Source organism: Bos indicus, chromosome 26 (assembly GCF_029378745.1).
Source record: "Bos indicus isolate NIAB-ARS_2022 breed Sahiwal x Tharparkar chromosome 26, NIAB-ARS_B.indTharparkar_mat_pri_1.0, whole genome shotgun sequence".
In the NCBI taxonomy this organism is placed as follows: domain Eukaryota; kingdom Metazoa; phylum Chordata; class Mammalia; order Artiodactyla; family Bovidae; genus Bos; species Bos indicus.
In genome coordinates, this window is record NC_091785.1 from 7,983,813 (window position 1) to 7,997,936 (window position 14,124).

The window sequence follows — 14,124 nt, forward strand, 5'->3', positions numbered from 1 at the left end:
ATAAAGAGGAACTAAAAAGCCTCTTGATGAAAGTGAAAGAGGAGAGTGAAAAAGTTGGCTTAAAGCTCAACATTCTGAAAACTAAAATCATGGCATCTGGTCCCATAACTTCATGGGAAATAGGTGGGGAAACAGTGGAAACAGGGGCTGACTTTATTTTGGCTACAAAATCACTGCAGATGGTGACCGCAGCCATGAAATTAAAAGACGCTTACTCCTTGGAAGGAAAGTTATGACCAACCTAGATAGCATATTGAAAAGCAGAGACATTATTTTGCCAACAAAGATCCATCTAGTCAAGGCTATGGTTTTTCCTGTGGTCATGTATGGATGTGAGAGTTGGACTGTGAAGAAGGCTGAGTGCTGAAGAATTGATGCTTTTGAACTGTGGTGTTGGAGAAGACTCTTGAGAGTCCCTTGGACTGCAAGGAGATCCAACCAGTCCATTCTGAAGGACATCAGCCCTGGGAGTTCTTTGGAAGGAATGATGCTAAAGCTGAAACTCCAGTACTTTGGCCACCTCATGTAAAGAGTTGACTCATTGGAAAAGACTCTGATGCTGGGAGGGATTGGGGGCAGAAGGAAAAGGGGATGACAGAGGATGAGATGTCTGGATGGCATCACTGACTCAATGTACATGAGTTTGTGTGCACTCCGGGAATTGGTGATGGACAGGGAAGCCTGGCGTGCTACAATTCATGGGGTCGCAAAGAGTCGGACACAACTGAGTGACTGAACAGAACTGAACTGACCTGAACCTCAGGACTGTCATTTAGATGTTGAATGACTATGGGCACTCAACCTCTCTGGACCTTTGTTTCTTAATCTAAAATTGGTGATAATAATACGCAGCAACATGGACAGACCTGGAGATTATCATACTAAGTGAAGCTGGAGAAAAAGACAAATGTCTTATGATGTCACTTATATGTGGAATCTAAAAGAATAATACAGATGAACTTATTTATAAAACAGAAAAAGACTCACAGCCTTAGAGAATGAACTTATGGTTACCAGGGGAAAAGGATGGGAGGGAGGCACAGACTGGGAGTTTGGGGTGGACATGCACTTTCTGCCATATCTAAAATAGATAACCAACAAAGTCCTATCGTACAGCACAGGGAACTGTGTTCAATACTATGTAATGGTCTAAATGGGAAAATAATTTGAAAAAGAATAGAAACTTGAATACGTATAACTCAATCACTTTACTGTACACCTGAAATACAACACTGTTAAGCAACTATGCCTCAACATAAAATAAAAATTTAAATAAAAATAAATGAAACACTCTCTGACATAAATCACAGCAGGAACTTCTATGACCCACCTCCCAGAATATTGGAAATAAAAGCAAAAATAAATGGGACCTAATTAAAATTAAAAGCTTCTGCACAACAAAGGAAATTATAAGCAAGGTGAAAAGACAGCCTACAGAATGGGAGAAAATAATAGCAAATGAAGCAACTGACAAACAACTAATCTCAAAAATATACAAGCAACTCCTACAGCTCAATTCCAGAAAAATAAATGATCCAATCAGAAAATGGGCCAAAGAACTAAATAGACATTTCTCCAAAGAAGACATACAGATGGCTAACAAACACATGAAAAGATGCTCAGCATCACTCATTATCAGAGAAATGCAAATCAAAACTACTATGAGGTACCATTTCACGCCAGTCAGAATGGCTGCTATCCAAAAGTCTACAAGCAATAAATGCTGGAGAGGATGTGGAGAAAAGGGAACCCTCTTACACTGTTGGTGGGAATGCAAACTAGTACAGCCACTATGGAGAACAGTGTGGAGATTCCTTAAAAAACTGGAAATAGAACTGCCTTATGACCCAGCAATCCCACTGCTGGGCATACACACTGAGGAAACCAGAATTGAAAGAGACACGTGTACCCCAATGTTCATCACAGCACAGTTTATAATAGCCAGGACATGGAAGCAACCTAGATGCCCATCAGCAGACGAATGGATAAGAAAGCTGTGGTACATATACACAATGGAGTATTACTCAGTCATTAAAAAGAATACATTTGAATCAGTTTTAATGAGGTGGATGAAACTGGAGCCTATTATACAGAGTGAAGTAAGCCAGAAAGAAAAACACCAATACAGTATACTAACGCATATATATGGAATTTAGAAAGATGGTAATGATAATCTTGTACGCAAGACAGCAAAAGAGACACAGATGTATAGAACAGTCTTTTGGACTCTGTGGGAGAGGGAGAGGGTGGGATGATTTGGGAGAATGGCATTGAAACATGTAGAATATCATATATGAAATGGATCGCCAGTCCAGGTTCGATGCAGGATACAGGATGCTTGGGGCTGGTGCTCTGGGATGACCCAGAGGGATGGTATGGGGAGGGAAGTGGGAGGAGGGGTTCAGGATTGGGAACACATGTACACCTGTGGCGGATTCATGTTGATGTATGGCAAAACCAATATAATACTGTAAAGTAACTAGCCTCCAATTAAAATAAATAAATTTAAATTTAAAAAAATAAAGGAAAATAAAAAAATAAAACTGATGATGATAACAATAGTATCTATCTCATAATTGTATTGTCAAGAGTACTGAGTTCATTCACAATATATTTGGAGTAGCATCTGATATATAGTAAGCACTTAATTTTAGCTATTTTTATTACTTTTACAGAAATTAAGAAAACCAGTACTCAAGATTGAGTTAGATACTGTAAGTTTGAAACTAAGTAGGTGCCAAAGATGGGATTTGAGCCCACACTGTCTCCAAAGCCCAGGTTATTTGGGCTGAACCCATCTGCCTGAATACTTGATGAACTTACACCATCAGCTTTAAGAAGTGGCTTTGACATAGTGGTTAAAAATATGCTACGTTTAAGTAAGACCATAAGGTCAACCACTGTGTGGCTTTGGGAAAGTTATATAACCTCCTGAACCTCAGCAATGTCTGTCATCTGTAAGATGGGACAATAACTATCATTGTGAGGTAAAGAAGATAACTCATGAAAAAGCTTAGAGCTCTCTGCATTTAGTTGGTACTGGGTACATGCTAACTACTGCTGGCCCCTGTCCCATCGCCTAGTGATGGGAATGGCACAGAGCCCAGCCACAGGCCTCCTGGGTGACGTGGAACCTAGAGCTCTTTCCACAAGGCACCAGGAGAACAAGCCTTCACCTCTTCTCAGATTTTGGCAGAGACGCTAATGGTTAGGGTCAGTGAGATCATGTGGATAAAGAATCTGCACTGTTTCAGGGGTAGAAAGAGTAGATCCACAGAAACTCACTCTCTCCCCCTCTGCATAAGCTGTGAAAGGAAGTCCCAGAGTTCACCTACAGTCACTGACTTAACACGATCTTCATTTTCTTTTCCACTAGCTAACGTTCACCTTCATGAGTTGTTTATCCTCACATAGTCTTCCTCTGATCAAAACTGTCCCTTCAACAGTTCTTAACTTTACCTAAGTTTTGGCCTTTGAAATATATTCATCAGAGCTAAACTAAAAATTACTAAAATGCTCTAAAGAGCTGATCTTCACCTTTTTCAATTTAACACACATTTTCTTCAATTGGAAATTTGAATTGGGAGCAGTCAAGGTCCTCCACCAGGTTACATAAGCTGGTTCATTTCCCAGGTTAAAACCTTGTTTATTGTGGGCACTACTGCATATGTTTTCTCCCACGGAACTCTTGTGATTTTCGGTAATGTATTATTTTTCATTTTTCTTTTCCTGAAAAAAAATTTTTTTCAAGCATTTCAAGATGGGTCTAGAAAGGATGGACAAACCTTTTAAAAAATCTTCCAAAGCCTCCCAGACATGTTTTCATATTTGTTCACACAACTTTAATGGACTTAATCGATATCTATCCATTTTGAGGAGGAAAATCTTCCCTTTCATTAATATTTCATGTCACAAAATGTTTACCACAGGAATATTTATTTGAGGGCATGATTGCATTTACTGGAGGGCCTTGTTCAGAGTAGATGTTCAGTAAATATTTGTAGGTGATTATAATTACAATGCATGACAACCATGACCTTTTTATATTTCCTCTTCAGTATTATACTTCAAAAGCACTCATTAGGCCACAGTAACAATCTAAAAGCACACTGAAACAAGCCAGTTTAAGGAAGAGTTCTTAGTTACTTGGGACTTCCCTGGTGGCTCAGATGGTAAAGCATCTGCCTACAATGCGGGAGACCCAGGTTCGATCCCTGGGTTGGGAAGATCCCCCCTGGAGAAGGAAATGGCATCCCACTCCAGTACTTTTGCCTGGAGAATCCCACGGATGCAAGAGCCTGGCGGGCTACAGTCCATGGGGTTGCAAAGGGTCAGACACAACTGAGCGACTTCACTACTCACTCATTTAGTTAAGAAACCTACATTTTTGGCCATCTTGATTAATTTAATTTTTAATTTGACAACAACAGATGTTACTTTTCATGAGCTAGGCTATGTTTCTTTAGGTTCTCCATTAGATGATAAACAGTCCATAAGATTCAGATGCATTATTCATTCTTATGTTAATTTTCTTATAATGTCTTAGAATATCATTATTGTTCATTCACTAAGTCATGTCTGGCTTTTTGTGACTCCATGGACTGCAGCATGCCAGGGTCCTATGTCCTCCACTATCTCCTATCAAACACATGTCTATTGAGTTGATGATGATATCTAACCATCTCATCCTCTGCTGCCCCCTTTTCCTTTTGCCTTCATCTTTCCCAGAATCAGGGTCTTTTCAAATGAGTCAGTTCTTTGCATCAGAAGGCCAAAGTAAAAGAGCTTCAGCTTCAGCATCAGTCTTTCAATGCATATTCAGAGTTGATTTCCTTTAGGATTAACTGATTTGATTTCCTTGCAGTGCAAGGGATTCTCAAGAGTTTTCTGTAGCACCACAATTTGAAAGCATCAATTTTTCTTTATGGTCAGCTTTCTTTATGGTTCAACTCTCACATCCATACAGGACTACCACAAAAATTATAGCTTTCACTATATGGACCTTTATTGAAAAAGTGATATATCTGCTTTCTAATATGCTGTATTTCCTTCCAAGGAGCAAGTATCTTTGAATTTCATGGCTGCAGCACCATCCCCAGTTATCATGGAGCCCAAGAAAATAAAATCTGTCACTTGCATTAAGTGACATTAAGTGATTGTGCATTAAGTGCATTAAGTGCATTAAGTGCACTTGCATTAAGTGCATTAAGTAATTAAGTGCATTAAGAGATTGGACCAGTAGCATTGATCTTAAGTTTTTTCATATTATTTTTCATATTATTTCAAGGAAATTTTTTCACTCTCCTCTTTCACTCTCATCAAGAAGCTCTTTAGTTCCTCTTCACTTTCTGCCATTAGAGTGGTATTATCTGCATATCTGAAGTTGTTGATATTTTTCCCAGGAATCTTCAGTTCCAGCTTGTGATTCATCATCCAGCCCAGCATTTCACATGATGTACTTTGCTTATAAGTTAAATAAAGAGGGTGGCAATATATATCCTTGTCATACTCCAGTCCAATATTGAACCAGTCAGTTGTTCCATGTCCAGTTCTAACCATTGCTTCTTGACCTGCATACAGGTTTCTCAGGAGACAGAGAAGGTGGTCTTGTACTCCTATCTTTAGGAATTTTCCACGGTTCACTGTGATCCACCCAAAAGCTTTGCATAGTCAATAAAGCAGAAGTAGATGTTTTTTCTGGAACTCCATTGCTTTCTCCACGATCCAATGAATATTGAATATTTGATCTCTTGTTGCTCTGCCTTTTCTAAATACAACTTGTATATCTTGGTAGTTCTTGGTTCACATATTATTGAAGCCTAGCTTGAAAGATTTTGAGCATAACCTTCCTAGCACGTGAAGGGAGCAGTTGCATGGTAGTTTGAACATTCTTTGACATTGCCCTTCTTTGCAACTGGAATGAAATCTGACTTTTTCCAGTGCTATGGCCACTGCTGAGTTTTCCAAATTTGCTGATATTGAATGCAGGTCTTCATTCAATGAATGAAACATCATCTTTTAGGATTTTAAACAGATCAGCTGGAATTATGTCATTTCCACTAGCTTTGTTCATAGTAATGCTTCCTAAGGATCCCTCGACTTCACGCTCCAAGATGTTCAGTTCCAGGTGAGGGAACAGACCACTGTGGTTATCTGGGTCATTAAGACTGCTGTTTATTTCTGTTGTTGTTGTTGTTAGGTTTTATTTTTGTGTAGTTCTTCTGTGTCTTCTCGCCACCTCGTCTTAATTTCTTCTGCTTTGTTAGGTCCAAACCATTTCTGTCCTTTATTGTGCCCATCCTTACACAAAATGCTCTCTTGCTATCTTGTTTTCTTGGAGAGATCTCTAGTGTTCCCCTTTTCTATAGTTTTCCTCTACTTCTTTGCATTGCTTATTTAAGAAGGCCTTCTTATCTCTCCGGGTCATTCCCTGGAACTGTGCATTCAGTTTGGTAAATGTTTCCCTTTCTCCCTTGCCTTCCACTTCTCTTCTTTCCTCACCTATTTGTAGAGCCTCTTCAGACAACAGCTTTGCCTTACTGCATTTCTTTTTCTTTGGGAATGGTTTTGGTCACTGCCTCCTGTACAATGTTATGAATCTTTGTACATAGTTATTCAGGCACTCTGTCTACCAAATCTAACCCTTTGAATCTATTCATCACCTCCACTGTATAACCATAAGGGATTTGATTTGGGTAATACTGAATGGCCTAGTGGTTTTCCCTAATTTCTTCAATTTAAGCCCACATTTTGCAACAAGGAGCTCATGATCTGAGCCACAGTCAGTTCCTGGTTGTGTTTTTGCTGACTGTATAGGGCTTCTCTATCTTTGGCTGCAAAGAACATAATCAATCTTTTTTTAGTATTAACTATCTGGTGATGTTCATGTGTGGAGTCATCTCTTGGGTTGTTGGAAAGAGTGTTTGCTATGACCAGGGTGTTCTCTTGACAAAACTCTGTTAGCCTTTGCCTTGCTTCACTCTGTACTCCAAGGTCAAACGTGTCTGTTATTCTGAGTATCTCTTGACCTCCAACTTTGCTTTCTAATCTCCTATGATGAAAAATACATCATTTTTTTTTTTTTTTGGTGTTAGTTCTAGGAGGTCTTACAGGTCAACTTTAGCTTCTATGGCATTAGTGATTGGAGCATAGACTTGGATTAGTGTGATGTTGAATGGTTTGCCCTGGAAATGAACCAAGATTATTCTGTCGTTTTTGACCTTGTACCCAATTACTGCATTTCAGACTCTTTTGTGGACTATGAGGGCTACTCCATTTCTTCTAAGGGATTCTTTCCCATGGTAGCAGATATAATGTTCATATAAATTAAATTCACCCATTCCTGTCTGTTCTAGTTCACTTATTTCTAAGATGTTGATGTTCAACCTTGCTTGACCATGTCCAGTTTACCTTGATTCGTGGACCTAACATTCCAGATTCAACACAATATTGTACTTTACATCATCAGACTTACTTTTACCACCAGACACGTCCACAACTAAGCGCTGTTTCCACTTTAGCCCAGCTGCTTCATTCTTTCTGAAACTACTAGTAATTGTCCTCTGCTCTTCCCAGGTGGCCCAGTGGTAAAGAATCCACCTTCCAATGCAGGAGTAGCAGGAGATGTCGATTTGATCCCTGAATCAGGAATATCCTCTGGAGTAGGAAGTGGCAATCCACTCCAGTATTCTTGCCTGGAGAATTCCATGGATAGAAGAGCCTGGCAGGCTACAGTCCATAAGATCTCAAAGAGTCGGATACGACTGAGCATGCATGTTTCAGAGTAGTAAACACATTTTATGGGCAACAGAACATATGAAGTGAACACATTTATTTGCAAGAAAATAAGAAAGCTGGCCAAAGTAATACGATTGCAAATATTTTAAAATATTTTAATAATTTTTTTTCTGTTTTTTTTTCTTTTGTTGAAGTATAGTTGATTTATAATGGTTATATTAGTGTCAGGTACAGCCAAATGATTCAGTTATATACATATATATTATTTTTCAGAATAGTTTCCCTAATAAATTATTACAGAACATTGAGTATAGTTTCTATTAATTCTTTGATTCCACGCAATAATTCTAACTTTTTGTAAGAAGGCAATGTTTTTAATTTACAGTGAAGACTGCAGATATTTAAGTGACTCAACACAATAACATACGCATAAAGGAAAAAGCACCGGGAAAGTTATTCTTCTAGCTCACATGAAAGTCAGTAAGTAGAGGCTTATGTTATGATAAAGCTTCATGTTGAAAGTAACTTTTGTTTTTAACTCTAGTCAGTCTCTTCTTGCTCAGGTATAAAGAAATACATTTACCCAGTTTTTTCAAAGACAAAGGTTGCAAACCTAAATTGTATCTTTCAGGATCTCTGGAGTAATTACTTGACTATTTTGTTCCCATTAATTTAATAATCTTCAGGATATTAATAAAGAAAAATTACTTCAGAACTGGAGTGGTTACGTCCCAGAAACCTATTTACTCATGTATTCTATAATCTTCAGAAATGTGTGGCTGGAGAAATTTAAGGAGTCAGAGGAACGCCAGACCTCATATCCAGACCCACGTTGATAAACCAATAACTCTGTTATCTAATAAGTGCTGTCACTTCAAAAATATGCGAGTTGACTTGAAAACTGAAATGAGGTCAGTAGTTGCATTTAAACTTTTACCAGTGTTCACAACTAATTTAAAGTGTGAATGGTAAAATAAATTGAGAATTTACAGACTATTACCTTTCAGATAAGGATCTTAGTCCTGTAATAGAAACATATAATTGTATGTCTATTCAACTGTCTCAGGTCACATGATTTTAGGCAATCCCAGTAACTTAAGTGCAAGCCACAAACATCAAGTGTAGGTGGACAGTTCTTGACCTGTGACACAAGATGAGAGGAGCCAGCAGCTTCCACAGATTACTGTGAAATCAAAATCAGTATCTGGCAAATAGCATTACCCCCCTTCTCTAAAAAATAAAGGATAAAAGCATTCTCTTCTAAGGATTGTTGGCATTTTGTTGAAATCAAAAATAGATGCAAGCTTAATCACTACAATAACAAAGCTAACATTCATGGACCTATGTGTTTTATATACCTAACTCATTTAGTCCTCATCAAAGTCTACTATTGGACTTTCCTGGTGGCTCAGGGAATAAAAAACCTGCCTGCAACGCAGGAGACCTGGTTTTGACCCCTGGGTTGGGAAGATCCCCTGGAGGAGGGCATGTCAACCCACTCCAGTATTCTTGCCTGGAGAATCCCCATGGACAGAGAAGCCTGGGAGGCTGCAGTCTGTGGGGTCTCAAAAAGTCAGACACAACTGAATGACTAAGCATACAGCACAGCTGTTGTTATTTCCATTTTATAGATGAGAAAACTAGTTTAGGGAAGTTAAATAAATTGATTCTGATTACTCACCAAGTGGGAATTGATATGTGCTAGAATTTTAACCTAGGTTATCTGATTCTAGAGGCTGCACTTTTAATTGATACTTAACTAAATAAGTTTAGTGTTAGCTATGGTGAGAGCTTCTTGTCTCAATCTAAATAATCTAAATATTTTTCCATAACAGATAAAAAGGTAATTATAACTGTGTTATACACAAATATATCACATCATAATAATACTGTGCTTTTTAATAGAATGCTCACAAAAGACCTTCCATATATATATAGTATATGTGTGTGTGTGTGTGTTTGTGTGTGTGTGTATTCAGGGAAGTGTAATGTGCCTATACTTTCTTATATAAAAATGCACCTGTCATGAGGCATTAATTACCTAAATAATTCTATGCAGTGTAGGTTAATGTATAGGTCAAGGATTTGGTGCTGGACAGACCTGAACTGGAATCTCACCTCTGTCAATTATTAACTGTGTGATAATGGGAGAGGCCTTGCTTGTTGCTTTTATTGTTAATTTCACTCAGTATCTATTTTTTTCCATATGTGAGTAATATAAAAATAGTATCTATTATCTAGGGTTTTGTGGGATTAAATGAGATAATATATAGAAAGTCTTTATGTCATGTCTGCTGCACAGTAACAGTTCAATAAATATTTTTTAGTGAAGAAGGCTGAGCGCCGAAGAATTGATGCTTTTGAACTGTGGTGTTGGAGAAGACTCTTGAGAGTCCCTTGGACTGCAAGGAGATCCAACCAGTCCATTCTGAAGGAGATCAGCCCTGGGATTTCTTTGGAAGGAATGATACTAAAGCTGAAACTCCAGTACTTTGGCCACCTCATGCGAAGGGTTGACTCATTGGAAAAGACTCTGATGCTGGGAGGGATTGGGGGCAGGAGGAGAAGGGGATGACAGAGGATGAGATGACTGGATGGCATCACTGACTCAATGAATGTGAGTCTCAGTGAACTCCGGGAGTTGGTGATGGACAGGGAGGCCTGGCATGCTGCGATTCATGGGGTTGCAAAGAGTCGGACATGACTGAGCGACTGATCTGATCTGATCTGATTAAAATAACAACATCGAGTTGTTAGGAACAGCATAAGGAAAAGGCATACTTAGTGTATTTATGAGCCTTTAGGAGTAAGAAGAAAGATGTTTAATAAACAACTCTGCCTGATAAGGTCCAAGATTTAACTGCACACCATCGTATCTAAGGTGCTTTTAAGAAATAAAATAATGCTTGACCTTAGCTTTCAAATAGCTCATCTACATAAGTGGGTTTTTCCCTATAAATTTTTAGAACATATGGTTTTAAAAATACTATATTCCACTGATTTTGATGATGTGTGTATAAGACTTAACACACATCCTGACACACAGTTGGCCTTTAGAAAATGTTGGCAGGTAGGTGGATTCTTTTGCTATTATTTTCTTCTTTTGTCTATATATTCTTTGCTGTCCTGAGCACTACAATAAGAACCACACTACTGCCCAGGCAATAAGTCCTTGGACCAGGAAAGACAGCTTTATTATATTCAAAGGCAGGCAGTTTTGTTGTATTTTTCACATTCTGGAGACCAGGGTCATGTCAAACTAAAGAACGAAGCACTTTCCAGATTTACACAAAGGTAAGGAAAAGAGTGATTGGCCGTACTTATTCAGGTTGACTCTCTCAGGGTGAGAAATGTGTGTTGTTTTTTTCTAATATTGACACCGAAGCTTCTTTCAGTAACAGAGAAAAGCACAGCTGTCACTGGCCTCAGGAATGACAAGCAAAGCCGAGTTTCTCTTTCCAGCTGAGTTCATCTCCAGATAAAGAATTATTCAATTGAGAGCTCAAAGGTGGTGATTGTATTCAATATGGCAGCTTCATGGAGTTAGTAAGGGCTTGAAATGAGGCTACTTCAAGTGAGATGTGCTGAGATATACTGAATTGCACATATGTGCTCAGTTGCTAAGTCACGTCTGCCTCTTTGTGACCCCATGGACTGTAGCCTGCCGGGCTCCTCTGTCCATGGGATTCTCTAAGCAAGAATACAGGAGTCAATTGCGGTTTCCTCCTTCAGGAGATCTTCCCAACCCTGGGATCAAATCCAAGTCTCCTGTATTAGCAGGTGGATTTTTCAGCACTGAGTCACCTGGAAAGCTCTGCTGCTGCTGCTAAGTTGCTTCAGTCATGTCCAACTCTGTGCGACCCCATAGACGGCAGCCCACCAGGCTCCCCCGTCCCTGGGATTCTCCAGGCAAGATACCGGAGTGGGTTGCCATTTCCTTCTCCAATGCATGAAAGTGAAAAGTAAAAGTGAAGTCGCTCAGTCGTGTCTGACTCCTAGCGACCCCATGGACTGCAGCCCACCAGGCTCCTCCGTCCATGGGATTTACCAGGCAAGAGTACTGGAGTGGGTTGACATTGCCTTCTCCCTGGAAAGCTCTAATGAGTTGCAAAGTCTTGCTATAAAAAAACAGAATTTAATGCAATGGGAGATTTCCTAAGACTCTCCATATTGTGGTTTACTAGCATTTATTCTACATATTTTCAATTATGATTAAGTTTCACAGAGTCTCCAGACAGAAGTAATTTCATTAACTCTCTAGATAACAACAAGTACAGTAAATAGTGCATGCTTTCTAAGTGCCAGGTACTATGCAAAGCATGTTTCATCCATTATCTCATTTAATCTTGCTCTATAAAAACTTACACTATTAACTCCATTTTACAGATGAGCTAACTGAGCCTTAGAGGATTACAAGTATAATTAGAATTAACTTACTTCTAATTATACAGCTGCTGCTGCTGATGCTGCTAAGTCGCTTCAGTCGTGTCTGACTCTGTGTGACCCCATAGATGGCAGCCCACCAGGCTCCGCCATCTCTGGGATTCTCCAGGCAAGAACATTGGAGTGGGTTCCCATTTCCTTCTCCAATGCATGAAAGTGAAAAGTGAAAGTGAAGTCGCTCGGTCGTGTCCGACTCTTCACAACCCCATGGACTGCAGCCAACCAGGCTCCTCCATCCATGGGATTTTCTAGGCAAGAGTACTGGAGTGGGGTGCCATTGCCTTCTCCAAATTATACAGCTAAAACTGGGCAATATTGAGGTACATGTGACTCAGAGACTATGTAATACAAGCTTATGTCCACAGCCTCCCAATCAGTGCTTGTTGAAGCACTGAATTGTACCATATATACAAAAAAATTAAAATGCTTTTATTAAATCCCACTAAATATTTCTGAGATAAAAGGACATCTTCTTCCAGAGAAAACATTCTTCTGAAGCATTTGACCTGATCTGCTTCCCAGAAAATGCAGTCAAGCTGCAGACAAGGTGAAGTGCTTTCTTCTGTTATTGAAATAAACAACTCAGGTCAAATTGTACCTGCAGGTACTTAGGATCCAATTATACTCGATTTATTGCTAAATCACTTATGTCAGTAACTAAACCTGTTAGAAGAAAAGATTCACTCCCAAGTATTTCAGGATAGAATGGTGAGTTATAAAATACATCTTTGCCTTTTGTTTTATTTCTGAAGCTATTTACTTTAGTCACTAGATAGGCAAATTTCCCTTTTCAACTTTGCAAAATATGCAAAGCCATGGTTATTTGAACACTTGTTTCATTTTATGAGAAGGTAGTGATTCAGTGGTAAAGAATCTGCCTGTCAATGCACGAGTTGCAGGAGATGCCAGTTTGACCCATGGGTCAGAAAGATTCTCTGGAGGAGGAAATGGCAACCCACTCCAGTATTCTTGCCTGAAAAATACCATGGACAGAGGAGCCTAGTGGGTTACAGTCCACAGGGTTGCAAAGAGGTGGACATGACTGAGTGACTGAGCATACACGCAGTGATTAGTGAGACAGTCAACCCATTTTAGTAGGCAGTTGCCTGAAAAATAAATCCCAGAGAGACACTTAAACTCTATCTTCAGTTCAATCCTAAAGGACATCAACCCTGAATATCACTGGAAGGCCTGATGCTGAAGTTGAAGCTCCGTTATCCTGGCCACCTGATGCAAAGAGCCAACTCCTTGGAAAAGGCCCTGATGCTGGGAAAGACTGAAGTCAAAGGAGAAGGGGGTAGCAGAGGATGAGATGGTTACATAGCACCATAGACTCAATGGACATTAATCTGAGCAAACTCTGGGAGATAGTGGAGGACAGAGGAGCCTGGCATGCTACAGTCCATAAAATTATAAAAAGTCAGATATGACTATGAACGAAAAGCAAGAATGACTCAGTTCAAAGCTTCTAAAAGACATATATTGTCTGATGACTATGACTAAGAATCCCTGTCAGTTCACTGGCTTCACGTATCTAAAACAGTGGCATTATGTGGATGGTAGTCCATGGGACTGGAAGAAAGGAAAATCAGAAACAGCACCACAAATTCACCAACAGCACAGAGCCAGAAACTGTTAACTAGATCGAAGAATGATGTTCTTGGTTCCTTTCTTCTGGGGATATATAAAATAGTTCAAACATGTCATTTCATTTATCTGTACACTCTTTCCCTGGAGTAGTGGAGCTTCGTAGTGATTCCCATTCAGCAACAGATAACAAGGAAGCAGAAATGACTGCACAGACTTGGCCCAAGTCCTCTAATCAGCTGATAATAGCCACGTAAGCGCTCAAAATCTCCTTCAAAGACACAAAGGGCAGAAGAAGAGAATGTTGAGCTACCTAGAAAGATTTCAAAGAAGAAAATTCAGAATTCACAGGAATTT

The 14,124-nt window shown here is 39.3% G+C and overlaps 1 protein-coding gene and 1 non-coding gene across 4 annotated transcripts in view; one reads left to right on the forward strand and one right to left on the reverse strand.

Annotated features, from left to right (window-relative positions):
* PRKG1 (protein kinase cGMP-dependent 1) overlaps window positions 1-14,124 on the reverse strand; it is a 1,416,234-nt gene that overhangs the window by 1,040,662 nt on the left and 361,448 nt on the right. The gene's annotated exons all lie outside the window — the stretch shown is intronic.
* TRNAC-ACA (transfer RNA cysteine (anticodon ACA)) lies at window positions 4,155-4,226 on the forward strand. The gene has a single exon. It is a non-coding gene; the product is annotated as a tRNA-Cys (tRNA).